The sequence below is a fragment of the Sapajus apella genome, unplaced genomic scaffold, assembly GCF_009761245.1.
Source record: "Sapajus apella isolate SASKATOON/1434 unplaced genomic scaffold, GSC_monkey_1.0 scaffold161, whole genome shotgun sequence".
NCBI classification, from domain to species: Eukaryota; Metazoa; Chordata; class Mammalia; order Primates; family Cebidae; genus Sapajus; species Sapajus apella.
Genome location: NW_022437101.1, coordinates 1,531,246 through 1,537,744, shown reverse-complemented (window position 1 = coordinate 1,537,744; position 6,499 = coordinate 1,531,246).

Below are 6,499 nucleotides of genomic sequence, written 5' to 3'. Positions count from 1 at the left end.
TTTTTTGGGAAGTTTCCTGTAGGAATTCGATGTGGCCTGATCCAGCCTTCCCAGAAGTTCCCCACCCTATCCATACTTTATTCCAGGAGGGCCAGGGATCCACTCAAGACTTTGGGTGCTGTGCAGGAGAAGGGACAGTTGTTGGCCTCCCCGGGGACACCAGAATCATCCATTAAGCAATTGCATCATCTCTTTGTAGGACAGGGTGGGAAGACGTGTCTTCAGCCAAGCCTTTGAAATAGCTATTCCAATTGGTAGGGATAAAAATAAATCATCCCAGCTCTTCTCAGGAGTTATCTGTGAATGTATTTGCCGCTTTCCAGCCACAGACATCCCTTAGTCTTGGATGTGGGCTAAAAGGAACATGGAATCAAGCACAGCACACTTTGACATCAAAGTGATTCACTGTTGGCCTCTGGGTCCAGGGGTCTCACCCTCACACACTCAGACATCAAGGTCACTCACTATTGGCCTCTGGGACCTAGAATCTCACCCTGGCACACTTACACATCAAGGTTACTCACTTTAGGATCCCGGGTTCCAGAGTCTCACCCTCCAAGTCAGAGCTGTGGGCCATGCTGCAGGAAGGTTGGCTCAGTAGAAGATAAGAATGGTACCTGAGGGCTGTGTCTAGCATGGCCAGTGGGCAGCCCATTTTGGACATAGAGAGAGAGAAGACCCCTTTCCCTAGAGCTCCCACTGTGGCTCTCCAAGAACACACACAGGACATGGCTGGTGCTGGGATCCTGTGGGACCCTGGGTTCCTGGGTCATGCGCATGGCATCCAGAAAGAAGTCCTCCCCCAAGCTGAAACCGCCCTTCCAAGGAAGTGTGGGTGGGAAGAAGATACTTCTGCATCCAGCAACCTTGTTGAACATTCACAGCACTCCTCTGGGCCAGAGCTGACCAAAATGCCGCAGGCGCTGGGCCAGGTGGGGCTCTGGGTCCTGGAGCACAGCCATGCCACGCCTGAGGACCCAGCCCCAAGGACCGGTCCCCTCCTGGGTCCCTGATGAGAAGGAAGGCTTAGGCTATCTCTGTGAGCACCCTGAGGTGAAGGCCAAAACCCGAGTCAGCGCCAAACAAACCTGCCAAAGGAGCAGCCTGTTATTATGTCGAAAGAAAAACAAAAGCAAAACTTCCTTTCCCATTTGCATGGGCGAGCTGAGGATTACATTTCCTTGTGGCTGAGCTGAGCCTTCTGTGGTCCACTGGCTCACTTCTTTTAAAATAGCTACAAGAAGCAACAGAAAATGAACTCAAAAGATAGCACTTCCCTACTCCACTTCTCAGTTTGTCTGATAGCTTTTGGCACTTTCTCTGCAGCCCAAACAGAATGAGGTCATCCTTAAATCCTGAGGACTGACCTTCACTGGGAAAAATTCCCACTCTGAACACCACCAAGCCCACTCCATGCAAACCTGCCATGCAGCGTCCAGGCAGCTTCCCACTTCTCCCTCCCTCCAGTGTTAAACCTGAGAATAGGAGAACTTTGGGAGGGTGGCAAGGCACCTGCCCTCCTGGAGGGGCCCGCTTTCGGTGTGGAGACAGGAGCAGGAGTGCTGCCCACTTGCAACACTTTTACACGGTGGCTCTAGCCACAGAAATGCCACGATCAACACCGAAGCACCACCCCTTGGCTGAGTGGACAGGCTATTTCTGGACTCCCATGGACCCTGGAATGAATGATGTGATTCTCCCCACATCCCAGATCGGGGCTCAAGCCAAGCTTTGGAATTAGAAGTGAAGAGAGACGCGGCCTCTCTGCTTCCTGCTGTGCTGTGGCCGCTTTGTTTCCTGTTAGCCTCCTTGGCTGGGAAAAACAGAGGCTGAGAAGAGTAGGTTTTGGAAGAAAAGTTAAGACTAGAAAATATTCCAGGCCTCTTGGATAAGGTTTAGGGCTCTCATGCAATGTGTGCAATGAGCTGGCCAGGAGTCAGAGCTCCAAGAAAGTGCTGCGTTGGTCCTTTTGGAGGTTTGCACACCAGCTCTGTTGGCTGCAGCAATGAGGCGCGGAGCTTCCTGGCAAGGCTGGAAATCCCACTGGAGAGCTGCAGGGGTATGAGGGGAGCCCTGTGTGGGTGGTCTCAGCTGAGCATCTGCATGCAAGCAGAGCGGCTAGGGCAGAGGCTCTTCCCATAGACGGAAGCAGCCCAGAGGCCACGTGAGTGAGGAGGACAATCTCTCATCATTGGAAGGGCTTCACTCCAAAGTAGTCCCAAAAGTAACCCACGGGAAACATCAGGAAAACCTGGCCATGCAGCCCTGCCCCCAGGCCTGAGATGGAAGCCCCTTCTCCCCCAGCTCTCCCACTAGCAGCTCATCAACTCCCTCTGAATCACCAAGCTCCCTATCTCTAAGAAGGGTTCACAGTACAGGGTTTTTGAGAGGTTTGGGAAGAACGTGTACAGATTCTGGGGAAAGAAGAACCTGACCCAAGAGACTTTGGAAAACATTGTTTGGGCCCCACACTGTAAAGCTTTTGTCTTTACAAGAGTAACTGTATATAAACATTGCAACCTAGTAAGTCGTTTCCTATGGGGTGAGGATGGAAACCATCCTCCCAGGCTGTCCTGGGAAAAACACAGGGCTTGCCCAGACCCCAGGTTTCTCTGACTGGGCCAGGAAGATGCACAGAGCACAGATGCTGGTCAACGAGCTAGCTTACTAGAACATATTTAAACATTACAGGGAAAATCAAAGTGCATTGAATTACCATGGCCTGTAACAAATTGCTCCAGAACCTAGTGTGTAAAACACCTTTTCTTATGCTCACTTTTTCTGTGGGTGGGGAAGTCGAGCAGTGTACAGAGGGGAAGGCTTGACTCTGCCCTGTGATGTCTTGGACCCCAGCTGGAAGACTTGACATCTGAGAAGCAAAATTATCTGAAGGCACCTTTACACACATGTATGGTGGTTGATTGAGGCCTCTGCTGTGGCTGCTGCCTGGAACGCATCTATGTGACCGCTCCATGTGGCCTAAGCTTCCTTACAACATAGCGGCTGAGTCCAAAGGAGAGGAGAGATAGAACCAGGAGGAAGTCACATCTTTTATGGCCTGGCGCTGACAGTCATAAAACATCACTCTTGTGCATTCTGTTTTGATTGAGGCAGTTACCGAATCCACCCCAGTTAAGGAAGAAGGACCCTGTCATGCTATCAGAAGAGGATGTGGGTTGTGATATAGATTGTTGCGGCCATCTTTGGGAAATTCAGTCTTGCGCAGCCCCTTCTAATCTTTCGCCTCTTTCTTGAGGTCAACATTGTTTTCTCTTGGGTGTGATTATTTTCAGATCTCCTCTGTGCCTTTTGATACATAGACAATGTAGAATTTCATAGGTAGTTTGAGGGTGTGTGTTTAACTTTTACGTTAATGGGGTCATCTATATATTCCTTGTATCTTGTATTCTCATTTAACGTGAAACACTCATCAGTATGTATAGATCTCCTTCTTTTTCTTGTGGTGTAGTATTCCACAGTTTGGTTATGTTGTAATTTATTCATTTGATGGATCTCAGGAATGTCTCCTATTTTTATTTCTATTATACACAATGCTGCAAAAAATATTTCTCTAGGTGCTATTTGATGCACATAGCGTATAATGTGACGGTTCCCTAGGAAGAAATGATAGTAAACTGCTTAGAAAGCACACGTCTACTTTTAATTTTAATGGGTACCACCAAACTTTTTGAGAAAGGTGAGGTACACTGTTCCAATAGAGAATAAAAGTGTTCATTTCCTTATGCCCTACTGGGTTTTGTCCATTTTTTTTAAACTCTTGCCTATCTCATGGGTGAAAAATGCTATACTGTATATCACACATTTTTAAGTTGTAGCTCCCTTATTACAGTAAGACTCCATATCTTCCCGTATGTTTATCAACTATCTGCATTTCTTCCCCTGGAAACTGCTTGCTCATTTGCTGTTTTTTTGTTACTTGTTTTCCCAGTTCCACTGAAAAGCAGAGGAATACAAATTAAAACTGAGTTTTTTTAAAGCAGTGAAATTAGGAAAGATGACAAAGGTTCTCAACACTTGTGAAGATTAATATTGTTTAAGTTGAGAAAAACCACCCTGTAATTACAAATGTTAACATATTTTCTTTCTACACATTTTTCATTAAAACATAAGCTCTGAACCATTATGAAAATATCCTTAATTGTTTTACATGAAGTGAGACCAAAGTTGATTCAAAAAAATACCAAATAAATTTTTCTGTATCGTTTGTTGGCTGAGTCTCCTTTCCTCCCAGACTTGCTGTTTACTTTACCCCTCAGCAATTCTTCATGATGTCATCTCTTTCTGAACTGCCTTCCATCCCCCATTGACCTACTTATTTTCTGTCCTGGCTGCCCCCTCTTGTTTTGTAAGGCAAGTCTCTGTATTTATTTGTTAAGAAAGGATGCACTTACACTGTTTCCTCTTTTAGCCATGGGACATAGTCTCCTGTTTAGTTCAAGTGTGACTGTCATGGTTCAGTAGAGCACCATGGTGTCTTCCTTCACACAGTGGCCTCAAATTCTGGAGAGGAGGACATTCCTCGGTGCTGGGTGTGTGGGGGATGCTGGTGTTGCTAGTGGAATATTGAGATTATTTTCAGTCCATCACCTATTTGAACTGTTTAGTATTTGGGATTCAAAGGAATAGAGTTGATGATACTGACCAAGGGCGGGAAAAGTTTAGCCACAGAGGGAAGTGGTAAGAAGCTTGTGGAGGAAATGAGTGAAGTGTCAGAGTATCACGGAGCAGAGAGATGGCAGGTGGACATTGTATCAGGCTGATTGAGGCTGAAGCGTGGTTTGTGCAAGTGGAGAAGGAAGAGGCAATTCCTAGAGTCCTGGTGGGAGAGAACCAGCTACCCTGGAGCTGCAGAGATCCAGGGAGCACAGAGGAGGCAGCTTCCAGAGGGAGTGACACCTTTGTCAGCCCAACGTGCTCATCAGCTGTTGACTCATTATTTCTCGAGTGCTTGTTAATATGTCAAACATTATTCTAGACACTAGGGGTATAATGAGGTGAAAGAATGAAAGAAGTCTCCATCCTCCTAAGCTTAAATCAAAGGAGGACAAGACAGATACAGGTAAACCTATGAAATACAGAGACATTATATACAGCCTAGGGTGGTAAATGCTATCATGAAAAAATAAAGCAGGCTAAGGTGACAGAGAGATGTAGGGCCAAAGAAGGCTTGTGTCCTGGGGGTGCCGAACAGGCTCCTCTGACCGGGTGAGGTTTCAGAGGAGACTGGCAGGGGAGGGAGACACACAGGAACCTAGGGGAGAGCCTGGAACAGAAACAAGGAAGAGCAAATGCGAGAGCCCAGAGCCTGGGAGGGGAAGATGCCTGGCATGTCCGGGAAGCAGCGAGGTGGCTGGAGTCACAGAAACTGAACAAGGAGTGCGTAGAGGAGAGGGGAGGGGTGGGGTTGTGGAGGGTTGAGGTGCTTGGACAAGGTCAGCATGGGGACTTGGGATAGGGGAGAGAAGGAGACATTTCCCACATTGGAAAGCAGGGCTATTCAATGTTGGGTGATGACTGTATGTAAGTGAGCCTATGTATGGTTAATTAATCTGGCATGAGTTTGTGTGCATGTATGTGTGTGTGGTTAAGTAAATATGTGAGTGAATTTGTATGTGTGAGCCTGTTATGTATGTGTGTCTGTGAACACACATACATATATTTATGTTACTGTGTGTGTCATGTGTGTTCCAGTGTATATGTATGTCTGAGTGATCGTATATGTTTCTTTGTATGTGAGTGACATAGTTTGGACATGTGTCCCCAACAAATCTCACATAGAAATTTGATATCCAATGTGAGAGGTTGGCCTAGTGGGAGATGTTTGGGTCACGGGGACAAATCCCTCATGAAGGGCTCAGTGCCATCCTTGTGGTAATGGATTCTTACTCTTAGTTCCATGAGAACTGGCTGTTGAAAAGAGCCTGTCACCTCCTCTACTCTCTCTTCCTTCCTCTCTCACCCATGTGATCTAAACATACCTGCTCCCCTTCTCCATCTACCAAGAATGGAAGCTCCCTGAGGCCCTTACCAGAAGCAGATGCTGGCACTATGCTTCACGTACAGGCTCCAGAAACATGAGCGCAATATACTTCTTTCTTTTATGAATCTCCCAGCCTCAGGTATCCCTTTGTAGCCACACAAGTGGACTAAGACCGTGGTTCCATCCATAAGTGTGTACAAGTGCCTCTGTGCTTATGTGTTTGTGTTTTTATGTGTGTCTAAGTATTGAAGAATATGAGCGTTTTGCGTTTGTGTGTGTCCCTGATCATACACAAGAGAGAAAAGATCCCACAGGGAAATAAGAACACGTTGGGAAGGCTCTCCTGGTGTCCAGGTTCAGTCTCTGCCCTCCCACGGGTCACAGAACAGAACAGTGCCATCGATGAGGTCATAGAGTAGAGCCAGCATCTTAGCCACCATGGGGAGCTCACTGTCCACTTTGGCTAGGGCCAGCTGGAGGGCTTCAGTACAGCCCAGC